Raw genomic sequence first — 27,456 nt, 5'->3', positions numbered from 1 at the left:
TTTTCTCATAAATTCCCTTTTCCCTCATACAAAGCTATTCTCATAAAATTCCAACTTTGCTGTCATAAAATTTCCTTTTTTCTCTTAATATTACATCTTTAACCCCATAAAATTAAAACTTTTCCTGATAATATTATTAATTTATTTTTGTAATTATAATTACATAGTTATAGACCTATACATAGGTATAGTATTTTTACACATACATTTACAACATTTTTCTCATGAAATGATGACCTATTTCTCATAACACTACTCATGTTAAAACTCAAACATTATGACATTACGTCATACCACAGTGAGTTATTTGTCATTAAATTACAACTTTGTTCTCATTAAATCATGACCCAAAAATACTGTATATTCTCATAAAATGCTACCTTTTTGCTAATAACATTACAACTTTATTATTATAAAATGTAACTTACCTCATTAATTAATTTTTTTTAATTTTTTAATATAATGTTGTGAATTTTTGTAATAACTTTCACTAAGAAATTTGATTTTTTTAAGTCACCAGTCACCTTTTAATCATAATATTACGACTTTATTCTCATAACCCAACAAATGTATTCCCATAAAATTCCAAATCTTATTCTAGTAACATTACAAATGTAGTTGCGTAAAATAATTTCATGAAAATTACTTTTTTCTCATACAAAGTCATTCTCATAAAATTCCAACTTTTTTCTAAGAACATTATGACTTTATTCTCCTAATATAATGATGTTTTAGTTATAAAATTAAAACTTTGTTCTCGCAATGTAACAACTATATTCTTATAAAATGATGACTTTTTCTCATAATCTCACAAATCTGTTCTCGTAAAAATACAATTTTTTTGTAAGAACAATTACTTAATTTTTTTTAAATTACATTTTTTTTTGTCATGAGTTACTTTTTTTCCATATACAAAGTCATTCTCATAAAATTCCAACCTTGTTCTCATGAAATAAACATTTTTTTCTCTTAGTATTACATCTTTAGTCCCATAAAATTCACAACTTTTTCCTCATAACGTTATTAATTTATTCTCACAATAATGATGACTACATAGTTAAACACCTATACATAGGTATAGTAGTTTTACTCATACATTTACAACATTTTTCTCATAAAATTATGACCTGTTTTTCATAACACTACTCATCTTAAAATTTGGACGTTTTACTTTTAATTACAAATTATAAAATTACGCCTTTTTTCATAATACAGTGACTTTATAGTCATAAAATTCTGACTTTATTCTTGTAGGATATAAAAACCAACTGAAAAACCGCTGGAGGGGTGAAAGCAAAGGTGTGGGGGGGGTATGGGAACAAATCAGTGCATGTGTGCGTGCCTTGGAGTGTTACACTTCGAGGTGAACCCGCCATTAATGACAAGAAGAGTGTGGGGGGGTTGAGGAATGGTGGCAGCGAGCGTGAACACTTGTGAATATGCGCTCCAGATGTGTCGGCCTGTCACGCCGCGAGTAAACACCCTCGCTGACGGACAGCTCGGGACTGCATGGCCTCACCGTCTCTCCCCCCGGGGAGTGGGCTGGAGAAGGGAGGGAGTGTGGGGGAGTTGTTGGAGGAGGAGGAGGGCTCAGTGGTAAGGGACCGGAGCCAAGAGCAAGACACCCTGAGGACCTGTGTATCCTGGCAGGCTGGACACAGACGAGACACTGGGAGAGGAAACCAGAGAAAGAAGTTAAGAGGAAAAAAAAGGGGGGGAGGACTGGGCCCGATTGTTCCCCTCCTGTCCCTCCTCCATGTGGCCTCCGAGGGAGCCTCTGCAACCTCAGCAAATTTCCGTCTGGCACGGACCTGCGAGCTCCTGGGAGCAAACTGAAATATGAACTACCACACAAGAGGGGACAGAGGGAGAGAGAGAAGGTAAAAGAAGGATGAGAAAGGCAAGGGGGGCACCGCTGAAGACCACAGATGCTCTGACACATGTACTTAACAATTATTCACTCAAGTTATCAGTAAACCTGGGCATGGCAGTGGCACCGCTTAAGACCAAACCTGATACCCTCCTGGCCACCGGTCCACATCAGACTTTCCCATCAGTTCTTCTTCTGAACTGACATCTCATCAGTTATGAGGACATGCCTGGGTATTGTGGCCTTTGAGAGGCATATTCCACCGAAAAAAGTTGGACTCCAGAGTCCATTGTCATCCGTGTGTTTCGTCCGGATGTTACCCCGCTACTTTGCAGTTCTACCTCTCATAACTTTCGCCTGATCTTCAGCATTTCCTGGTGGCTGTTACGCATTGTAAACTTTTCCCAAACATAAAGTCAAGACCTAATTTGGGTCCTTCATCAGTCCTTGTTGGGTCACCGATTGGATTTCCTTGTTGCGATAAATCCATGTGCTCTTTATCCTTAAAAACCTTGGGGTTGTTGGTAGGAACTGAATTTGTCATTTGGGTAGGTACGTTGAAGCATTCAGGAATAACAGTCATTTTCCAGAATGAATGGTCTTATCTGTACCAAAACTTGTGGAAAATATTAATTTTTTGTAATACAATTGTCCAATTTGAAATGGTACTAGGTAAGCCTTCAAGCTGTTGTCCCAAAGTGTTTTTTTGTCATACCGCCAAGCCAGTCATTTTGAAGGCAAATGTTTTTTAAAAGATTTTAGGAAAACCTAAAAAAACATATACTATTCGAACTCCTAGCACTAAATACAGATTCTGACTGCTGGGGAGAAAACCCCTTTTACGTCACATGTCGTGCACCTCCAACAAAATGGATGGCGGATCATTAAGGTGGCTCATTAAGGCTTTGAGTGGTCAGATTTTAGTCCAATATTTCCAGTATGTATACAACTTAGCCCACCCTTCTGAACGCCTTCTCTTCCAGTTTCCGATCAACTTTTGAACGGAGACTTGTAACACATTGATAAGTAAGACTCTCTGTTTACGTCAGACACCACACAAAACAAACTAAAGAGTCAACCCGTGTTATGGTTTTGAACTGAGTTGGCTACCTGGTAAACATAAACCGTTTTGATCGTAATATTGTGTTTATTTGCATAAAATTACAACATAGTTCTTCTCGGAAAATACTTGCTTCATGGTCGTAAAATTGCAGCTGTTTTTTCTTGACTTTATTTTTGTTAATTCCTGTAAAATTACTGCTTTATTTTAATTTTTTTAAAAATTGTTCTTCTAATAGGGGCCGCACAGTGGCCTAGTGGTTAGCATGTTGGCCAACACAGGAACAGGCCAACAGGTTTGATTCTCCCTTGGGCATTTCTGTGTGGAGTTTGCATGTTCTCTCCGTGTGTGCGTGGGTTTTCTAAGGGTACTCCGGCTTCCTCCCACATTCCAAAAACATGCATGTTAGGTTAATTGGTGACTCTAAATTGTCCATAGGTATGAATGTGAATGTGAATTGTTTGTCTATATGTGCCCTGCGATTGGCTGGCGATCAGTCCAGGGTGTACCCCGCCTGTCGCCCGAAGTCAGCTGAGATAGACTCCAGCATGCCTCCGCGACCCTAATGAGGATGAAGCGGTATAGAAAATGGATGGATGTTCTTCTAATAATATTCTTGTCATATAACAACTTTATTGTTCTAGAATTAGGACTTTTTTCTGAGATTATTAACTTTTTTCATAACATTACAAATTTCTATCCATCCAATTTCTATACCGCTTGTCTTCACTGGGGTCACAGTCTTTGGGCGAGAGACGGGGTACACCCTGACACATATAACATTACAAATTTATTCTCATCAAATAATTACTTAATTGTCGTAAAATTGCAACTTTTTCTTGTAATATTAGCACATTATTCTTGAAATATTGTTTCTTTATTCTTGAAATATTGTTTCTTTATTCTTGTAATAATACCGCTTTATTTTCGTAAAATAAAGAATTTGTTCTTGTATAATTATTCTAGTCATATTGCATGTTTTTTCTCATAATATTGCATTTATTCTCATAAAATTCAAACTTTTTTTTCATAACATTATATATTTATTCATGGATAATATTGACTTTACTGTCATAAAATTGTAGCATTTTATGTAATGGCTTTATTTTTGTAATATGAACACCTTATTTTCATAAAACGACACAAGTTTTCTTGTAATATTATTCTTGTCATATAACAACTTTATTCTTGTAGATTTACGACTTTTTTTCTTGAAATTGTAATTTTTTTTCAGAACATTAGAAATTGAATAATTACTTAGCATAATTTCCTGTGTATAAGACGCACCGGTGGTTAAGCCGCATCCACTAAATTTAGACAGAAAACAGATTTGTACATATATAGGACGCACTGGACTACAAGCCGCACATGTGTACGTCATAAAATGGCATATTGTGGTGCGCACGAGTTCATGAAGACCAGGTAGCGTTTTATTTGACAGGAGCCAATCATGAGCTATGAAAAAACTCACAATGAGCTTATCATCCCGTTTGACAACGCAGAAGGTCATTACTCAATATAACTGTCTCCTGGTGTCATCTTACACAGAACACTAATTTATGACCATGTTGTAATCTTGTGACATCTCCTATAGTTCACAACTACTGCTAATCATTTAAATACTGTACCGCTCGCGAGTCAGTGAGAAAACGGTGGCTCTTTCTTACCTAGCTTTTGAGTGTTAATTTGCTGTGTGATGACTTTAGCATTCTTTGTAAGATGACACCGTGTGTCACACTGTTATATTTACTACTGACCTCCTGCCATTTCCAATGGGTTGACAAGCTCGTTGTGTAGTTTACTTATAGCTCATGATTGCTTTGGATTGGATGATAGCATTTGCTTATTCTTGTAATATTACCACTTATTTTCTTAAAATTGTGAATGTATACTTATTATATATTATATATAATTGTAACTTTATTTTTGTAGAATTAGGACTTTCTTCTCATAATATTACGTTTATTCTCATAAAATTACAACTTTTTTCATAACACTATAAATTTATTAACGGAAAATATTGATATTATTCTCATAAAATGTTACCATTTTATTGTAATATTAGGACTTTATTTTGTAATATGAACACTTTGTTTTCATAAAATGACAAATTTGTTCTTGTGATATTATTCTTGTCATATAACAACTTCATTGTCTTAGAATTCTGACTTTTTTCTCATAACGTTACAAACCTATTCCCATAACATAACCACTTCATTGGCGTAAAATGCAAGATTTCATCTTTTTTTCTTCTTCGTTTATAATCACTGACTCCACATATGAGCTTACCAGTGGATGCTGCAAATCCAATATGGGACATATCCAATTCACTTTTATCAAGGTGTTCCAATCCCACAAAGGTGTGTTGATGGAGGATGCACGGGGGTGCAGACACATTTGTGTCCTGTCAGGTGCAATGCAGTCGCTATCAGGAAGCAGTGCTGATGACACCAATGCATTAAGCAGCTGTCCACTCCCATGATCATTAGTGCGATATGGATGCAGCCGAGCAGGGAGCAGGATGCCGGGATGCTACAGAGCCCAGTCTCCAGGGGGCCGCGATGGAGGGAGGGGGGGTGAGAAGATGAGTCTAAACAACATCGAGTCACCGCAGCCCCCAGACGCAGGGTCCAAACGTGTTCACACACAAACAAACACACACCGGAGTGTGTTTGTGATGTGAAAGCACTGAGATGCCACAGTGACAGCTGCAGGAAAACCATTTTCCCTTCAGTGTCTGCTCAGTGTGTGTTTTTTTTTTTAATCGAACTAGTGGCTTGTGGGTTAAATAGCTTTGTATGTTAGTGCTACACTGGAATATACCAAAAGACTTCAACCATTCCACTTTGTTTGACTCTTGCAGTTCTTGGGGGACGACCCAACCAATACATTTTTTTAAAGATTTGTAGCAGGGTTGGCGCATGGAAAGGAAGGAAAAACCCTTTTTTGGGATAGAAGTATAGCTATAGTAAGTTATTTCACTTTGTACTGCCACCAATGAGCGTGCTAGCTACGATGTTCAAAAATAAATACGGGGCTATTCAGTTCAATCTAGAGGAATTAATTTTCCCATTTGACTGTTTGAGTCACATTGGAATAGTTGCAACCCAACATGAAATTAAAAACGGTATGTCCATCATTATGTCATTTTTCTTGAACCAGGACATGGCCTGCTAGCCTACGAACAAACGTTCACACGGTATACACTGCTCCACGATAAGTACTACAGTATTTTATTTTTGAGGAATTTATTTTTCCTTTTGGCTGTTTGCGTGACAAGGGAACTGTCACCTCCAACCCTAGATTTTGAAATGGTCCAGTAATGTCTGTTTTCTTACTATGCAAAAACTACACATCACAGATTTTCTCAAAACTTTGGGGCAGGGCCTGCCATCAAACTAGCAAACGTTCCAAGGCAAATATGGGGCTCCACTATTTTTATTTTTTTGTGGAATTTACATTCCATTCTGGCTGCTTGAGTCACAATGGAACGATTACCCCCTGCCTGAAAATTAAAAATGGTCAGGTCTGTCACCGAATGTCATTCTCCTTGAACCAGGAAGTAGTCTGCTAGCTTACAAATGAGCATTCAGGTGCAAATAGGTGGCTCCAAGATTATTTCTGTTTTATTTTTCAAGAAATTATTTTCCCTTTTGGCTGTTTGAATCACAATGGAATGAAATGTTACCCTCCACACTTGTATTAAAAATTGTATAAAAAATCATCTTACATCCAGGAACCAGGAAGTAGCCTGCTATCTTACAAATGGACGTTCAAACATGAATACGAGGCTACACGCTACTTTACATTTTGTTTTTCAGGTTGTTTGAGTCCCAGTGTAACAGTTACAGTACCTCTGCCCTGAAATCAAAAAACGTACAGTCATGACATTTTGCGGACGAACAAACAAACACAAGTCGCTTTTCATTAAGCTAGCAAAAGTCTTCACATACTTTTGGAAGTCTTATACATTAATTTTAATCGAATTTACATATTTATCATGTTTTATCGAGCCAATTTTATGCATTTTTATATGTAAGGATATTACCTTCCTGGTTTAGAAGAAGATTAAGCCAAAACATGCTGGAGGACCACAGTCTATTCAAAAAACACCAAGGCTTCAAATCTTCATAATAAGATTAAAAAAAAAAAAAAATGGAGCTACTACTATTATAATAAATCTCAACTTGGTTGGTTGGCCTTTAGTCACCGTGAAGACGTAACCTTGCTCTTTGATTATCCCTTCTATCTGACCAATAAAGTGAATAGCGGTTAAGACACAGTCTAATTAGATTCATTACTAGACTTTAAGTGGGGGATTAACAGATTCTAATCAGAGAAGCGAGAAGCTTTTTTTTATATCAAAATGGTTGCCATGAGCAATGAGCTGTGCTGTTATCTGCTCAGAGAAAACTGGTCATTAAAAGACAAAAGAAGAAAAGGCAAGGCCAGAAAAATCCAACTATTTTTGTTCCCGTGTAATCACAAAGTTTTCTTGTCATGATCGGAATTTCTGTGACATGACAAAAGCAAGCATTTATAATAATCCCTCTTTTATCGCGGTTGATTGGTTCCAGACCCGACTACGATAAGTGAATTTCCGCAAAGTTGGATTCCTTATTAATAAATGCAATATTTTCAGAGTTAGAGCATAGAAAATCTGTTTAATCTTCTAAATATGGTTTTAACATTATTAGAGCCCTCTAGCCTTGAAATAACACCCCTATAGTCACCTTTACACTCCCAATATAGTAGTCATAATAAGAGAAAATAAGATTAAATTATCTTGGCAGTAGCTGGCGTCAGGGATTATTGTGCCTGTTATAATAAATTACAATCAGATACAGTGTTCCCTCCCACCTTTCGCAGATTCGCTGTTTCGCTGATTTTTTTAGGTGCAATTTTGCATTTTTTTTGTAACAGCGTATGAACGCGCATTGTATTGTGCTTCTTTGTGGTGTATTAGAGCGATCTATCGGTGCTCTGTTGTATGTGTTTGTTATTGTATTTACTATTGCTACCAGTAGAGGGTGTTGTATACTCATGTGACAGTTGAAGACGTGTGCAGCTCCACCTCGTACAGGCATATAAGGCACCTATGGTAGACAATAGTCGGCTAAATACACTATAGAGCCACAACAGTCCTTATTGGCTAAGGTCGAGGCCAGCCATTGTGTTCTGCGTCGTGATTGGCTGTAGACCATTGTCAAACTATCTCCTTCGTTCAGCTTCCTGTTGTGGTCAATAGTTGCTAGCAAACTAGCTCACTGTGTGAACTGCTTGTGAACCGCAATAAACAATAGAAGAAGAAGAAGCTAACCGGCTAAATGAACCTTCGGTTCAAGGAGTAGGACAAGGAGGAGGACGACGGCAGGAGCAATATGTTTTAACAAGGATACAAAAATGCTCAAGCCGAACGGCGCCAGGGTGAGGCACGATCAGAGGAGTGAATGCGCGTGAGTCACTTAACAGTGTCTTGTTTCAAACCAACAAATCATTAAAGTTCAAATGAAATTTGAACATTGAGAATGTTGAAACAAGAAAGAAATGTAAGAAAATGTTCATGCCTGTCTGACAAAAGTATATAAAGTCTATGGTGAGGGGGTTTACAGCCTTAAAACATATATAATAATTGTAAACAAATAAAGTTGGCTACTTCACAGATTTCACTTATTGCGGGCTATTTTAGGAAGCTATCCGCCGTGATAAACGAGATAACACTGTAATTCAAACCTGCAAAAGAAGCCTGTTGTTCCGGCGATCAAGTCTGTTGCTTGTGTGTCTCACCAAACATTACTGTAACGTTTCTGACACCGAGTGTCCAGTGTACAATACTACATATCATTAAAACGTCTCGGAATGTGTCTTCAGAATGCCTTATACAGTAAAATCTGTCTGTAGCAGCCACTAAAGGGAAACGGCAAAAGTGGCCACTATAGGCAGGTGGCCGTTATAGACAGGGTGGTGGCCATTTTGAATTTGTGCGCGCACATATTAACATGTCTGTGATTAGAAGCTTGTTGTGTTTGCCGATGCATATACCTGTAATTATACTGTTACATGTTGACCAGTAGAGGGCACTGTGGCACTGCGGATAAAAGTTGTAAAGAACTACTAGGTTAATAAACAGCTGTTAATAAACCGATTAAAGTGCATCGGCGACGTGAGTCTCTCCTTCCCCACAACCGGGGGCATTACAGTATTGACCAGTGCACATTGTCTCACACCAGGAAATAAACGGTGTCACTGTCTGCAACAAGTTCCAAAGAAGACGGCTTTTTTTTAATGTCAAACAACTGACAGTTTGTGTGGATCTTGTGAATGATTGTGACTGAGCTAGGACTCAGTAATTAAAGTCTACACTTGACGGCTTTATTGATTAAAAAACAAAACTTTTTCGTGCATGAAGCTTCTGCTTGAGTCGGTATTTTGGCCGCTATATGCGGTCAGATATTGACCAAGGGATACAAAATGGGCGGCCGCTGGCCGCGTTAGACAGGTGACCGCTATACACAGGGTCTACAACTCGTAAATTTTCAGCGGGAGTTTTTTTTTTTTTTTTTTCAGTGGCCGCTATAGGCAGGTGGCCGTCCTATACAGGTGGCCGCTAAGACAGACTGTATTTGTATTTTAGTTAATTTAGCTACTTTTATGCTTGAAAATGCTTAATTTAGCACATCAAATGTGCTTAAATATGCCATCAGGCCACGGAGGCAGCAGTCAAAGCAGGGAAGCCCAGACTAATGAATATATTTTTGAAAAACCGATTCGTACCCAGATTTCCCCAATCTCCTGACTGTGTGGCCAACATGCTAACCACTCAGCCACCGTGCGGCCTAAGGAGGATCATTGTGCCCTTAAAATCAGTGGCGTTCTTTCACATAGAATAGCGGTGAAAATCGAAAAGTAGAGTCCTGAAAAGCACCAACCTACGATTCTGTCAACCATTTTATCAGTTATTATCATTACGTTTGTAGCTTCCTTTCAGTCAGCATAAACCTTGACAATGATTGCACTATATTGTCATGTAGCCTTACAAAGTACACCTGAAAAACAAGGGATGAATAAATGTATTGCAACTGATGTGAAACTGATGAGGGGTAGGATTAAATAACTTTGCTTCTTCCTACTCCTTTTTGGACATGCAAAATTGTGAATTGTACAATGTGATGTGCTCCAGTTTGACTCATATGCATGTTCAGGATGAATTAAACCATTAAACCATTAAACCATTATATCTCACTCTGATTATCGATTTCAATTATTTTAATGTTAGATATCCCTCAAAATCAATATGGTTCTTCTTTTAAGCCTAGGTCACAGGTCCTACGGCTGGTCAACATGCAAAAAAAGCAAGAAACACACGGAGGGTGCGCGTGTGGGATGCTGATTTTGGAGCCCCAGACTGGCCACAGACGCTTACATTTTTCAGGTTGCAAGACAAATGTACGCACTTTGTACGTCTTTGTGCGTCGTCCATACGGCCAACATGTGTCTTTCGTACGTTTTGCTGGTGTCAGGTTTGGGAAAAATGTAAATTATTTTGTACATCACACTTGCCTGACTCCGTACGTGTGTCGGGCGCCACACGTGCACCCAACATGCTCAGTGCGGCCAACGCACATTCAGATTTTGTACATCCTTCATGCATGTTGAGTCTTGTTACTTCATGGTCACCAGAACTGTTACCAATTTGACCTTTCATCTTTGACTTCAGCTTGTTTTGGGTTATTGAAAATCAATATAGTTCTTTCACATTGAACAATAGTTGTGCAAGATTGGAAAATCTGGTTAAAGAAATGGAATTCATGTGGAATTAATGTAATGCAGTGTTTCTCAAATAGTGTGTCTTGCTGTCTTTATTCATGCCTGAATGATGCAGGTGCCAGCAACTCATAAAGTGATTTGTACAAATACTTAAATAAATACTACAGGCTCTCAATAGTATTTCAAATCAGGGAGGGCGTGAAAAAATGTCTTTCCCCTAAGGGGGGGCATGGCAGAAAATAACTGAGAACCACCGACCAATAAGATTCATCTTTGACACAGGAAAATGCAATTATTTAGTTGGGGAACTGACTTTGCCCGCGGCACATTCTAAAAATAAAATTTAACAAGAAAACAAAAAAAACTGCAAAAATGTAAAAATCTGAAGACATTTTACAAGAATAAAGTCAGTGTATTAAGCGAAAAAAGTTATAATCTAACAACAAAAACATATTTGTTATTTTATAAGAGTAAATAAACATCATTTTTAGTAGAAGAAAGTTGAAATATTAAAGAAATATGTTTTTTAAGTCATAATATTATGAAAAGACAACAAAACTATGGATAAAGTTGTAATTTTTGGGAAATTGGGTTGCGTAAAAAGTTATAATGTTATATTTTGGGAATAAAGTCACGAGAAGAAAATTTTCAAGAAGAATGTTGAAATAGCTGGAAAATAAAACTTAAAAATCAGCAGAATTGAAGCAGCAGCTGTAATTTTACAAAAATAAAGTCAAAATATGAAGGGAAAAAAGTTGTATTCTAACAAGAAAAAAGTAAAAGTTGCAGTTTCACAAGACAACATTTGTAATATTATGAGGCAAAATAATGTAATTTTAGTAGCACAGAGTTGAAATATTAAAGAAAAAATACTTGTTTTCAAAGAAACAAACAAAACAAAATAACATTGTAAGTTTTGGAAAATGAGTTTGGGGAAAAAGTTGTAACATTATGGGAAATAAAGTCGTAATTACGAGAAAAAAATTGACAAGACAGAAGTTGAAATAGTTGGAAAAAAAAAAACAACAGCAAAAATGGGGAAAAAAAGAGCAATGACCGAAGTTCATACTAATAATACGTATATTTTCACCTATATCACAAATCTGAGATGCGCTTTTTTTCTTGAAATATATGTAACTTCCTAGTATATCTATGACTTACCCCCCCAATTTGGTCCCGCAAGTCCACTTCCGTGACGAGGAACGTAGTTCTGCTTAGTTGCGGGGTCATTTAAGTATAGAGTTTGGCTTCTCAAAAAAATATGCATTCAAAAGAGCAATACATTGGCATCATTAAAATGCCTCCTCCAAAAAATCAGACCTTACAAATCGCTTGGCTTTATATTTGTCTCCTAACGAGTGGTTTTTTTTTTGAGAAACGAGCCGTCTCTGGGCTGATTTTTTGCTTGGAACTGTGAACTAAAATTTGGTTACAAGCTGCTAGTTAACGGCAGGCATAGCCGAGGAAAGCTACAGTATGTAGGGGGCGCTAGCAGCGCTAGCATTAGCAGCAAACTAGCTAGTCATCAACACATCAGTAAAACATACACACATTATATTGTAGCAATCTAATATATCTTATTTATTATGTATTGTGTACAACTATGACAGGAACAACATCAAATTAAAAGCACAAAATGAATACAGACCCACCATCCACCAGTGTGAGCCTGGAGTTGTTTTACAGAGAGGTTGTGTGCCACAAATATGCACAAGGTCATCAAATCTTACATTTATGCTTTCCCACATCGTAAACTGCATTTGGGAACAAATATGACGTGAAAGAAAAAGGGGAAAAATACATTATAGTGGTCCAACTGTGAGAAATTCTCTTGGAGATGAGTAAAGTATGTACTGTGCAGCGTGTGACAATGGGAGAAGGTGTATTCAAGTGGGACAAATGTCCGCTCACATTAAGCATTAAAAAACTGGGGGATTTGTAACTGTATGTTATTTTTTAACCCACCATCCACCAGTACGAGCCTGGACCTTGCTTTTCAGAGAGGTTATACCTTAGTGTCGGTCACAAACGAATAGACTCTAAGAGTCGGCTCTTTGAAATGAATGACAGCAGCCGGCTCGCGTCGTTGGGAGCCAATTCTGTTAAAGGCGAATGTCACTGGTCAAGATGTGTGGCGACGTATTTGTGTCCACAGGGGGAGGGGCGAGGTTAAACACACTCTGTGATTCGTGAGAAATTGATTGAGATTGAGATTTGACCTATTTTGACTTCATTTAAATAATAAAATACATCCATCCATTTTCTATACCGCTTCGCCTCTTATTTAAAGTAAAATAAATTTAAGACGACAAAAAAAATCTGAGGAGCCACTTGGGAGCCGAAAGAGGCGACTCTTTTTAGTGAGCCGAGCCAAAAGACCCGGCTCTCTAAAATAGATGAAATTCCAATCACTATTGTGTACCGAACACATATGCACATTAGCACTCAATAAGGTCATCAAGTCTTAGCTTTATGCCAGCGGCCTCTTTTGCGGCCCACCAAATCGTATCTTGCGGAACGCGACTGGACATCAAAGAGTAGTATAACTGCAGCCCGCAACATCCAGGCAAGCTCAGTGTTACTTCCATACTTACAGGGGCAAGTAAACACCAACACTGAACTAACAGTGGTGTTATCACATGGACCAGGGGAGGGGTGGCCCTTTAGCGTTATTGTGAGCCATGTATTGTGAATTGTATCATATCGTGAGGTACCCTGAGATTCCCAGCCCTACTCCCAATACTTGATGCGGCCCACCCTCACCCAGACTCTACCTCCACTGGCCCCCAGTGAAATAGAGTTTGAGACCCCTGCTTTATGCATTCCCACATCAGCATTTGGAACCAAATGTGAGGTGAAAAAAGGGTAAAAATACAGTACAGTAGTCTAGAAAAAGTTAGAAGGTGCGTGTGGGGCAAAAAACAAAGTGGGGCAAAACACTGCACGCATTACACATGCAGAAACTGTGGGATTTGTAACTGCATATTATTTTTTGAAAAAAATAATGGTCCAAATTTCCAAAATTGATATTCCTTTACATACAATTTGATGTAGTTATCGTTGTAGTTGCATATTGAATCGTTTACCACAAATAGATTTACATCCCAACTTATTAAAGATTAAAAAAAATTTTATCTGCTGAAGCAGCTGACGGGTACCGGCAAGCCAAGCGGCACGCGGCTTCGGCGGTGGTCGAGGCAAAAACTCGGGTGTGGGAGGTGTTCGGTGAGGCCATGGAACACGACTTTCGGTCGGCATCGAAGAGGTTCTGGCAAACCGTCCGGCGCCTCAGAAAGGGGAAGCAGTGCCCGGTCCACACTGTTTACAGTGGGGGCGGGGGCCTGCTGACCTTGACTGAGGATATAGTTGGGCGGTGGAAGGAATACTTTGAGGCTCTTCTCAATCCCACTGACATACCTTCCATAGAGGAAGCAGAGACTGAGGATACGAACGCGGACAGTTCCATCACTGTGGCTGAGGTATCTGGGGTAGTCAAAATGCTCCCCAGTGGCAAAGCTCCGGGGGTGGACGAGTTTCGCCCTGAATTCCTCAAGGCTCTGGATGTTGCGGGACTGTCTTGGCTGACACGTCTCTTCAACATTGCGTGGAAGTCGGGAACAGTACCTCTGGATTGGCAGACTGGGGTGGTGGTCCCCCTTTTCAAGAAGGGTGACCGGAGGGTGCGTTCCAACTATAGGGGGATCACACTCCTCAGCCTCCCTGGGAAAGTCTATTCCAGGGTGCTGGAAAGAAGGGTACGACCGTTAATCGAACCTCGGCTACAGGAGGTGCAATGTGGTTTTCGTCCTGGTCGCGGAACACTGGACCAACTCTACACCCTTGCAAGGGTCCTGGAGGGTACTTGGGAGTTTGCCCAACCGGTCTACATGTGCTTTGTGGACCTGGAAAAGGCATTCGACCGTGTCCCTCGCGGTGTCCTGTGGGGGGTGCTCCGGGAGTATGGGATTGGTGGCGCGCTACTACGTGCCATTCAGTCCTTGTACAACCGGAGCAGGAGCCTGGTTCGCATTGCCAGTAGTAAGTCAAGCCTGTTTCCGGTGAACGTTGGCCTCCGCCAAGGCTGCCCTTTGTCACCGATTCTGTTCATAATTTTCATGGACAGAATTTCTAGGCGCAGCCAAGGTGTCGAGGGAGTTCAGTTCGGGGGCACTAGGATCTCATCTCTGCTATTTGCAGACAATGTGGTCCTGATGGCCTCATCGGGCTGTGACCTGCAGCGTTTACTGGGACGGTTTGCATCTGAGTGTGAAGCTTCTGGGATGAGACTCAGCACCTCCAAATCCGAGGCCATGGTTCTCAGTCGGAAAAGGGTGGATTGCTCCCTCCGGGTTGGGAATGAAGTCCTGCCCCAGGTGGAGGAGTTCAAGTATCTCGGGGTGTTGTTCACGAGTGAGAGAAGGCTGGAGCGTGAGGTCGATAGGCGGATCGGCGCAGCGTCTGCAGTAATGCGGTCGCTGTACCGAACCGTCGTGGTGAAGAGAGAGCTGAGCCGGAAGGCAAAGCTCTCAATTTACCGTTCGATCTATGTTCCCACCCTCACCTATGGTCATGAGCTTTGGGTCATGACCGAAAGAACGAGATCGCGGATACAAGCGGCTGAAATGAGTTTTCTTCGTAGGGTAGCGGGACTCACCCTAAGAGATAGGGTGAGGAGCTCGGTTATCCGGGAGAAGCTCAGAGTAGAGCCGCTGCTCCTTCACATCAAGAGGAGCCAGCTGAGGTGGCTCGGGCATCTAGTCCGGATGCCTCCCGGACGCCTCCCCGGTGAGGTGTTTCGGGCATGCCCAGCCAGAAGAAGGCCCCGGGGAAGACCTAGGACACGCTGGAGGGATTATGTCTCACAGCTGGCCTGGGAACGCCTTGGTGTCCTCCCGGTGGAGCTGGAGGAGGTGGTCGGGGACCGGGAAGTCTGGGCTTCCCTACTGAGACTGCTGCCCCCACGACCCGGACCCGGATAAGCGGAGGAAAATGGAATGGAATGGAATGGAAAATTTCATCTGCGATTAAATGTGATTAATTATGAGTTAACCATGGACAAAATTAGATTAATCTTGATTAAATATTGTAATCGATTGACAGCCCTAATACTGTATCCTTTGCATCCTTTCATTTTTCAGTATGCGGCCCATGATAGGAAGGTTTGGCCTCCCCTGTACTAAATAAACAGTGCTCTTGCTTAGAATGGCACAATCATTTGTTTAAAGAAGATTTCTGACCATATGGGCTGCATTAAGGCAGTGGAACCACTCTAAAACATCCACATCTAGAACATCCTATCTAGACACGTGATCTCCCACATAGAAGTAGAGGAAAAAGAACATTTCCCCTTTCACATGACCTACCTACCGCCGCACTGACAAATGATTAGGCGGCTGAAAGCGTCTCATTATAAGTATTTACGAGAGCGGCCGCCAGCCGGCGTAATGACAGCTTTACTTCCAAAGTGCTACTCTTTCTTTTCGCTTCCTCTCTTTTCCTTTCATTCTCTCCCACCACACACACACACACACACACACACACACCCACACACACACACACACACACACACCTCTCTGTCTCTCACACACGTCAGATTGGGTTTTCTTACCGCTATGACTGCATATTGCTTTCTTAAGTCACTTCTAAGGAGGCCTTTTGCTCGCTCTATTTGTTTAGGTTTGATTACATTTTGTATTTATTCATTTAAAGTAAATTTTCCCCACAGGAAATAATGTAAATATAAATAATTTGATAATTAGAGCTGATTATTTCCATTACTTCCATTTCTAGGGTTTTGTATCGCTAAATTCACTGCAAATTCAAACAAACGCGAGGTCGGCTAAGGTACCATACTGTATATAAATACAAAAAGTGGTCATGTAAAGCACTGAAGTGCTCTGCGTGCCTGTTGTTCATGGATTTCAAACTATTGCCATCTGCTGGTAGGGAGGGTTATTATTTACAACAATAATATTTTTATTGCTTTTTGTTTGTAAGCGTTTTATTAATTCCAACAAAAACATCCTAGAGCGGTGATGCATGAGCCAAAGACGTACCCATTTTGGTGCAGATCCGGATAAATGTGTAATGTGTTGGTTCCCTTAATTTCACAGTGAGTAATGCAAGAATATAAAGCTTGCTTGCTTGTACTATACCAATTCTGCTGAGTGCTATTGTGCTGCCTAAGTGGGGCATCCATATGCAAGTTGATGGCCATTTGTAGTCTTTGTGGTGTGTTTAAGTGCATGTTATCATAGCTTTGTGAAGCCAGCAGGGCCTCTACCCACCTAGTAGATGCGAGGTGTAAACAAAGAAACAACAACATGCACAACTTCAAACAACTTGCGACTGCACCTTCGATTTCTTTGTTGCACTTTTTATTTTTTAATCTCCATGTAGCCACCTGTGTCTCCAATAAGGTGCTCATCCTTTCTAATCGATGGCCCCTTATTGGTGTGTGCGTTTGGTCAAATATCTCATCGCCTTCTGGCCCCCGAGGCTGGAGGATCTAAACTAATAAGAAATCTCCTTTTGCTCTCTTGGGTTGTCTGTACAGATATAAAATATATATATATAAGTATATAATTGTGAAGGTGAAGCGATGTATTTGTGACCAAAGTTGAGCTGCTTCAAGAAGAAGACATATGGGTAGACTTTAACAAGGACGTAGGGTGGTAAAGCTATGTCCACTGTGCCACCCCCATCCATCCATCCATTTTCTATGCCGCTTATTCTCACTAGGATATGCTGGAGCCTATCCCAGCCCACTTTGGAGAAGAGACAGGATACACCCTGGATTGGTCGCCAGTCAGTCGCAGGGCACATATAGACAAACAAACATTCACATTCGCATTCATATGTGCCACCCCCAGTTAATAATACAACTTAAAACCAATGACACTGCCAATTTTAATAACAAATACAGTACATAAAGCAAAGGTGAGTTGTGTCGGAGATGCACCAGTCTCATTTTTTAACATTCTTAATTGCCACATAAGTGTAAAAAGAAGTTAACCCCTGCCAGAAGTACAAACTACACCAGGGGTCACCAAACGTTTTTTCTTGCGAGAGCTACTTTTAGAAAATGAAAATGGCCACGAGCTACTCATTTTTGTAGAAATGATTTTCTTACCTTTTTTCAACCCAAACAAATCAAATATTCTTGTTTTACCAAAACATTCACAAAATTGTGGTATCCACAACTCACATTTTATGTTCCAGAATACATTTCTTTGTAGTGTTCTCACATTATTAACTGAAAACCTGAATGAAAAGCAGGCCTGCGGGCACCTCATGTGGTCGTGGGGGGCTACCAGGTGCCCGCGGGCACTGTGTTGGTGACCCCTGAACTACACACATGGCCGCATGGTACAAAAGTATTGGGACACCAGTCTTCCTTTATGTGCTTTGTCTCTAAATTGCGAGTTGAGGCTAGTCCATCTGAAGAAACGAATGTTGCCAAAAAAAAAAGAAAAGAAAAGAAAAAAAAGAAAAAGAAAAAGCAAATGTATCCTTTGATGCGCTCTGAGCTGAAGTTTGTGTGACTTCAGAGGCATCATTTGAATTTGAGTTCCACTGTGTGTATGTTTGTGTACCCTCTAGTTCAATTAGTAACTTTCTGGACAATGCTCGAAGGGACACCGCGGCCATTTTGTCGTTGGACAAAAGCGGCAACAGTCACAGTCCATGTGCCTATGAAGTAAATGCTGATGTTGACTGTATCCGTTTTACAAAGGTTGGCAGCGACCCCTCTCTCTCATTATAATGCTCCATATATTTAACATTGGCACCAAGGTATGTTTGTGTTGTAAATACGACACGAGCAAGCGAGCGAGCGGGCGAGCGGCTATAATATGAATTGGCTGCAACAGGATACTTGTGACTGGGGGGCAAATGGATCTAATGGTACTCTTAATGCTGGCCTTGAATAATGAGGCCTTTGTCTAATAAAACTGGAAAGCCTCCAAATACCTATAGGGACCTGGGCTAGTTAGAGCAATAACAGTCTATCAAAAGAGAAAGCAAAGTCATTACTTAGAGGCTAATAAATACAAGCTCCATGGAGCGGGGGGTGGAAAGAGAGGAGGACGGGATGGGACAAAAAGAGGAAGAAAATAGATTATTAATGGCTTTTTTCTTAAGCAGGCAATGCATGCAAAGTGTGATTAAAGGAAGGCCTTCGAATATTTTTGGAAAAGTTTGAGCATGAGAGTCCTTGATCACGGTGCAGGTGACAAGCACGATGAGGGAGAAGTTTTATTTTCTCAGATTGAAGACTCTTTCACTCGGTCACCCTCGTAATTGCTTTGCGAAAAGTTGAAAATGAAGTCGGCGCTATGCAAGGCCCCCCAAACAAAGAGCACAATCAGCGCCACTGTGAGCACTGCTGCGGTGGTCAAGGGCAAACACATGCTGTCCCTTATTCAACGGGGAGGGAAAAAAAAACATCGGGTCCAAGCTTGAATGTCAAGATTGTTACCGAGGAGGATGGCTTTAACAGATCAAGCTGCTTGTCCCACTCCCTTAACGCAGGAGGGAGTGCAGAAGGGCTTTTTTCCTCCTCTCTCTCTTTCCCCTCTGTCTCTTCATCTCAAACCAACCTGAGAAGGCAGACGCTTGCCCCACACTGACTGTGGCTTCTGTTGGGGGTTTCTTACCTAGACAGAGTGCACATAGTCTCGTTTACCGCTTCTTCTTTTCCCCCTAACATCTGTCTCTCTCTTCCCTGTCTCTCGCATCTCAACTAAACTGATGGAGGCGGATGGCCATCCCACCCTGAGTGTCGGTCCTGCTCAGGGTTGCTTCCTTGGAGGACGTGCATACAGGCTTCTTCTTTCTCTCTAATATCTGTCCCGCCTATCACGCCTACTTTGTTGCGATTGGTCAGGGGTCAAAGGTCAGCTTGGGACTGCAAAGAGACACGCCCCCCCCCAAACCGGTTACGTGCTGGTGATCATCAGAAAACCATAAAGAGGAATTGGATATTGGGCATAATTGGATGAAGATTGGAGAATCCGGCGTCAATCTGTGCTGTGTTTACAAAAAAGCTGGCGAGAGCAGGAAAGCAGTAACCGTGAGTAGGCCTGTCACGATATTACATAAATCACATAACCACATGATAAATAAAAACAAACTCAATCATTTTGCCATCCTCGATATATTGACATGTGCTTTGTTTTTTGGTTTGTTTTCCTCCTCTCTCTTTACCAAACAGGCTGGATGACAAGAGGGTTTCCTCTGTGCATCTGTCCCAACACCCTGGGCGTGTTGCTTCTATAGCGGAGTGAACTGAGTGAGTGAATCCTCCTATCAGTCATTCAGTCTCTTTGTCCCAGTAGGTGGAGGCGATGTCGCTAGCGAGTGCACTCACATAGTGGTTCAAGTGAGGAGTAAAGGGGCGTCTATACTTACATTTTGCCTCCGCATTGTCCTGTAATTTGCCGTGTCATTTATTGATGTATTTACGGCATGCCTGAAAAGCATAAAGACTAGTTTGGGCACTGTTTATGCATAAATTAGACACTTGGTACACCATTTGTGACGGAAAATGGTGTGCATTGTGTCATTGTTCCCTTATGGGTATGCATTGTCTCCAACACTTCCCGCTTTTGGTCCCGCTGTGTCCCGTGTGATGCAACGAAAGAGCAGGCATCACCCCTGTAGCTTCATTCATTTGTGTTCCTGTTAAGGAATAATACCCAGTGTTCATTATTTACTAAAGTGTAATTTTGTTTACAGAGACATGATACTCCATTGTATTTGTTTTTATTGTTGTGTGTGTTTTTTTCTTGTTTTTGGTTGTGATTGTGATTTTTTGCTAAAAGAGACTGAGAGTCTATTTTATTTTCATTGGAGTTTTTTTTTGTCTTTTTTGGTTTGTTGAATTGATTATGTTGTTTATTTGTTTAATTTATTTTATTTATAATCTCTTGAGATTCGAATTACAATGTCATATACTCTTGACAAAATTAAAGTTTATTGCTTATGATGTGGTGTACTTGCATTATTATGCCATACTGTCACGATCCATCAGTTAGCCTGCGCAATGCCAAGACGTAAGACATATATTATCATTAGATGAATGAAAAAATAATATTGTTTATCGGCAATTATTTGTAGGACAATTCTAAATATTATAAAATTTGTTATCAAGACAGGCCTAATCATGAGGTTGGTCTTTAGCTCCTACGAAAACAAAAACTCTTCCCATCGCTGCCTTACTCCAGTTTAGAAACACAATTCTTACTTTAAAAAAAACACTCTTTGCTGCGACAAACAGTACAGTCGTCCCTCGTTTATCGTCCTTAATTGGTTCCAGTCCCGACTGCGATAGGTGAATTTCCAGATTCAATATTAATAAATGGAATATTTTCGTAGTTAGAGCATAGAAAATCTGTTTATGACTTTCTAAAACAGTTTTAACATGATTAGAGCCCTGTAGACATTAAATAACACCCCTATGGTCACCCTTATACTCATATTACCGAATATAGTAGACACAAGCAATAATAAGACATTAACTCATCACTGTTAATATTGTTGTTGTAGTATCTCCAACATAATGTGGGTCGATTGTATTGCAAAAAAAAAGATCAACATCAGCCTATCATCCATCCTCACTGTGGCGTTTTGTCACTTGATTGATATACAGGACAGCTAATCTAACATTAATCTGCCGTACATACACGTACACTTCGACAATACTGCTAGCTTTTTTTTACACCATGTTGTGCACCGCTTCTGCACAGGCTATTGGATCACTGAAGTGACACAAGAGATGGTCACCGCTTTAACAATGGCAATCTAACTAGTTAGCCTCCAAGTGATTTATTCTAAATTTAAGAATAGCTTTGAAATGGCGTGGGGAAGAAGAACAAAGAAAGAAAGCAAAACGTACCACTTCCACACGGAATTGGAAGACAACTTTTTTTCACTGTCATGTCGAACTGCAAGGATCCATGGCTGCAAGTTAAGGTAATGCAATATAAAGAAATGTCTCATCAATGTCACATTGCTGACGCCTAGTGACCAGAATACTATGTATGACTTGTCTTTCAATGTTTTTTGACTAATAATAGGCCACAATCAACCACGAAACAGCGATCATTTATTAATTAATACATTTTTGAAAAACCACAATAGACTGAAGGAGCAATGTTTGAACCATGATGTGGTGAGGGACGACTGTCCTGAGCAGCGGTTAGCCGACTACACCTTTCAAATTGCCGTACATGGACCTCCTTAAGTTGTGATGTGAGAAACTCAAAAGATCTTGTCACATTTTCCCAACCGTTGGATTACTTAAAAACACACCGACCTCATGATATGGCACCTCCACATCATGTAGAACAAGTCAGAACTCATACCTAAATTAACTCTTAAGTCAGTCACACTAGACACGGAACACATGAAGGCCAGAAAATACATGAATAAAAACACTAAATACAAGAATTAAATGAAACAGTAATTTCAAAATTTCAAAAAAGAGAAAACAGTTCCTTTCTTTTATCCCTGTGGCTTATTGAGAGGAGAAAGTACAAGAGGCAGAAAACTGCTTTGTTCCCCGTGCCATCAAACTGGCGATATGCAATAATTTGACTGTACTTGGTTGTTTGAGTGTATGTGCATTGCAATTGACTGGTGACCAGTCCAGGGTGTACCCCGCCTCTCGCCCGAAGTCAGCTGGGATAGCATCCAGCATACCCGCGACCCTAGTGAGGATAGAGCATAGAAGATGGATGGAGGGCACAAGAACAAATGGCACAAGAAGCCTGTCTCTGGTATCTCATCCACTCTTGAGTGTTTGTTTAGACACGACCTTATTGGAAAATTCTGGCAATTGGTGCAATTGGTAACTATTAATACAATTATCGGCTTTGGTGAATGTCACCAAACAACTCAGAGTACAAGAGTACATAGTCATAGTGAGCACAGTCAGCAAGAGTACATAGTCAGCACAGTGACATCCATGCTGCTTTTTTCATTGTAAACACAAGACCACTGATTGTCTGTCATAGTCAAATGAGGGCTCTAAACACTTTCACGGCTGTTGAGGTTATGGGATGACTTGGTTTTCAAGCATTAAGAGAGAGGGACAGGGATGGAGTAGAAGTAGCGCTGTCCTTCCTTGACTTGCGCCGGGGGTGGGGGGGTGGGGGGGGGCATTCCTGACTGGCCATTAAAAACCAAATTCCTCCACAAACTGTGTGTGTTTTCACTCCAACTCCTCAAGGGCGCCGCCGCAACAGCAGCACAAGACGGTCACACCGCGTTCCTTTTCCATCGACAGCTAACTTTCCCATTCCGCCAGTCAAAGTCAAGAGGAGCTTTCACCACAGGAGATGGGTGACCATGTCAACTGCTTTACCCCCCCATCCTGCCGTCCCCTCAAAACAGGCCTGTCTCTCTCTATCTCTCTCGCCCTCTCTTTCTCTCAGCCTTCATATTGAGTTGCCAGGGTAAAAGGAATCTAATAACTGTGACAGTGGGGCTTTTTTTTTGGCATTGTTCCTCAAGCTGCGCAGTGTCTGCTGGCTCTAATGAAAAGTTAAATGAATAGGACAAAGTGACAGGAGGTACAATAAAGAAACAAGCAGGAGGACAGAATGAGTTCTTGTGTGTCTGTGTCGCCACAGCACCTCTTTCTTGCAGGAATTTTGTAGGATCATGTACAAAAATTAACTTTTAAAGTTTGTTACTTAATATTTGTGTACATTCATATGGACGCTTTTTTCAGTAACACTCAAAAGACACACTCAAGAGAAAAAAATATTTGTACATATATAGGCCGCACCGTATAAGCCGCTGGTGTCCACGTCATGACATGGGACATTTATTGTGGGTATTGTGAACTGCAGCATTGTCCTGTTGAAAACCACACAGACGAGGGCCTTCAGTCATGAAAGCAACATCGTCATATAGTCAGCTGCCGTTTGACGCCCCTGCACAATCTGAAGCTCCATACATTGAAGGAAAAAGAAGCCCAGCTCATGATGGCGCCCCCTCATGTGCCGTGTGGAAAACATCTCAGGTGGGATCTCCTCGTTATGCCACTAACGTTGGAAGCCATCAGGCACGTCAAGGTTACATTTGATCTCATCAGAGAATAAAACTTTCTTCCAGTTTTCAATGTCCCATGTTTGGTGTTCTTGGGCAAATTCAAACACACAATTTTGTGGCGTTGAAAAAGACGAGGCCTTTGAAGAGGTTTTTTTGTTTTTCAAACGCTTCTCTCGTAGGTACGGTCTGACGGTTATTTGACTATACAGACTCGGCACTAGTCACAACCGTCATTTGGGCCGAGGATCGTCCCGTGTCTTGATGGACAGCCAATCGCATCCTCTGGCTCAAGGCAGGTGACATTTTTATGGGTCTATCACTTGACTTTTTTGTTGCATAACCCTCAGGATCTTTGAATAAGTTTAAAATGACTGTCTTAATGCTTCCAACCTCAGCAGCAATGGCGTGCTGCGAGAGGCCTTGCTTATGCAGCTCAGCAACCCCACCGCGTTCAAAGAGAGACAGCTTTTTGGCCTTTGCCATCAAGCGATCATGACAGTATAAATACCTGACAAAAAAGGACATCAAATCCACATTGTTGCCAATATTTAGTCTTTTAAAGGCTGTGGTCCTAAAGTTTGATCAGCTGATCAGCCTGTCCCACTTGCTTGTTTGTATTTTGAAGCTCTACTTAGAACCTCCAACAGTGCAAAATGTAAATTCTTGCAATTTTTCAACTGGTCTTAAGATTTTGAACAGGAGTGTATATACTATTATTAATTGTATTACTATTTTATTAACAAAATAAAATTGCATTAAACTTGTTTATATTATTTTATCATTTGTGATTTTTTTTTTTGCAATGAAATTAGTGGAAAAAGAAAGTTTTTTTGTTAAATTTTTATTGTCTTTTTTCACCTCTCCATAAGATGTACGTAGGTTAGTTACAATAAGTAAGTGATCCTGCAAGACATAGCCAGTTTTCATTACAAAAAGTGTGGCGCAAATGAAGAACTTTTAAAATTTTGGGGCCAATCTAGATCAAATTTCGCATCCAGGATTTTTTTGGGATGTGCACACTCCACTCAGTGCCAGCCATTCTAGCTTTGTTCTATTCAAATGTAGAAAAAGATACAGAACCAAGTGCACAAAGAGCCTGTGTCATGGTATCTTATCCACTCTCTTCACACGTGCACAATAGTCCTGTATTGAACATAACGTGGTGCAAATTTCCTCCAAGTTTTTATGTTTCCACAGTTTTTATTTTATGTTACTAATGTCCTAAGCAGATGTGTTCATGTAGCGTCACTGGGACATGGGTTCCTTTCATATACCTGAAGGTCATCATGCAGCAGAGTGGCAGGAGGTGAGCGACCGAGGGCAATCGGGAGGGAGGTGGATGTTTGGACGCATGTTTGGTCTTGTGCCTGCGCCTGCCTGTGCTTTGGTGGAATGCAGAGTCACATGAAAGAGGCCCTATTACTCTCTCTCGCTCTCTTGCTCTCTGAGACTTGTCTCTTGTGTCTGTCTCAAAAGCGCCACTGTCCCCCCGGCTGACATGCTACCTGTCAGCAGAATTCCCCTGCAAACTCTAAAAACATCACTGACCCACAACACCACACCCCAACCTACCAACCGACAGCAAAAACTCCAGCCACTCTTTTCATCAGGTCACATTTGCAAGTCTTTCTGTCACTTACACAACAACATAGTGTTCTTTCATCTGTTGCGACTTGTAACTATGACTTTATCTTGTCACCTTACCAAAATAAGATGTAGCTTTAACCAACCTTTACAGACTATGGTAAATGTAACTGTAATAGTAATTCACCGTTACCGGAGTAACTACCCTTTCTTCATGTCTCAGCAATTACTGATAGTTTGTTCACTCTCTGTGTTTAAATGTTCCCATTTCCTAGTAGGCGATAAAAGAATAGCAAATGTCTAACAATAGATCAATACTGTAGCTTCTAAAGTGATGAAAGAAAGGAAAAAGAAGCAATAGTGCAATAGTCTAAGCAATAGACTAACAGACATATTAATCAGATGTTTCTGCCATTACATGTATGGCAATTTGATTAGTACTAAGATGTTTACAAGTACAGTCAAACATAGGTTTTGTATGCCCCAGTTTTTTTTATTTATTTGGGTTTCATCAAGAATGTTGCCTCAGTTTTCGAACAATGCTGTATGTCAGTGGTCCCCAAACCCGGGCCGCGACCCGGTACCGGGCCGTGGGTCATTTGGTACCGGGCCGAACAGAAAGAAAAACTAATTTCCATTATTTCATTTTTTTAAATGTTTTATTTTGAAAAGTGGCCGGATCCTCTCTGTTACATCCGTCTCACTTGACGCATGTCTATTGCGCGTGTGCTAACTTTATCTCATGCCGCACAGATAGACTACTACTGTATTTTTACCATTTTTCTTTCACCTCATATTTGGTGTCAAATGCTGATACTATGTGGGAATGCTTAAAGGTAAGTTTTGATGACTTATTGAGTGCTAATGTGCACATTTGTCTCAAGTTAATTCATGCTAGCACACTGCCTTTTACCACACACGTCAAACAGCGATGTAATAATCTCTCTGGAAAAAATTGGCTGGAACTTGAACTGGTGGATGGTGGGTCGGCATTCATTTTGTGCTTTTAATTTGATGTTATTCATGTCTTAGTTTTACACAATACATAATAAATAAGTCCGGTCCGTGGGAGATTTGTGGGAACACAAGCCGGTACGTGGGTCAAAAAAGGTTGGGGACCACTGCTGTACATAACAAACTTGTCCGTTTGCCCCTTATTGTATGGTACCCAAACAAAAAAAACGTACGCATTGCTGACTCACTGTTTGTGCATTTTTTATTGCGTGTGACGTGCGTGCTAAATAACCCGCCATGCTGCCAAACAAAGTTGTGAGTGCTGGCTCTTTGAAGGTGAGAAACACTATTGAATTTAATCTTGCCTGGATGTACGGGAAGTCTGCGTCAACAATAAGTTCCATCCATTCGTTATTTAGAATTATTTTACACTGTTTTCTGCATGTAAAACTCTAATTATTCTCTATAAAACATTTTTTGTTAATATTGTTGGGTGTCTGGAAGAGACTGTATTTACTGTATTTACTGTATTTACATTATTCCCTATGGCCTCGTTTTTTTACGTTTTAGTTTTCGTTGGACATTTTGAAACAAATTAATAACGACAACCGAGGCACCAATGTATTAGATAACACAGAATCGAAGCATGCGCCTGTGCTTCTACAATTGGGTGTTCTGCCAAAATTTTGAAGGTGGGAGAGATTTAACAAAACCTCAGGGCTCAGAACGGCATCATGCGTGGCATCACAATGGGGAGTTTGAATCACAAAACATAATGACTAATACTGAAATACTGAAAGCATTGAAGGACTTTTAACTGCACATTTTGCTTTTTATTTAGCTTTTCCCACTACACTAATTCCAAAAGAAAAGTACACATTCAAAGCAATAGCACTGCAGCATTAGCACATGTCTCTTGGTATCAAGGTTAAGTTAGACCGCTTTATTGAATTTTTATTTTTGTTTTACGGTGGTTAACTTCTTTTTACACTTGTGTGACAAACAAGCTCTTTGAGAATGATAAAAAATACAAAGTGATTCAAAAATATACCTTCATTTAAGGAGAGACATCAAATACAACCTGCAGTGAGATGTCTGCTCCAGCTAATGACTAGTTCTGCTTACGGTTAAAGCCAGTCTCTCTCACACACACACAGTCACA

The 27,456-nt window shown here is 40.5% G+C and overlaps 1 protein-coding gene across 1 annotated transcript in view; it reads right to left on the bottom strand.

The window, feature by feature from the left end:
• The window catches only part of bnc2 (basonuclin 2), a 221,872-nt gene that overhangs the window by 183,294 nt on the left and 11,122 nt on the right, over nt 1-27,456 (bottom strand). The window lies entirely within an intron of this gene.

The sequence above is a fragment of the Dunckerocampus dactyliophorus genome, chromosome 6, assembly GCF_027744805.1.
Source record: "Dunckerocampus dactyliophorus isolate RoL2022-P2 chromosome 6, RoL_Ddac_1.1, whole genome shotgun sequence".
NCBI classification, from domain to species: Eukaryota; Metazoa; Chordata; class Actinopteri; order Syngnathiformes; family Syngnathidae; genus Dunckerocampus; species Dunckerocampus dactyliophorus.
This window is presented reverse-complemented; position numbering and strand designations above follow the sequence as displayed.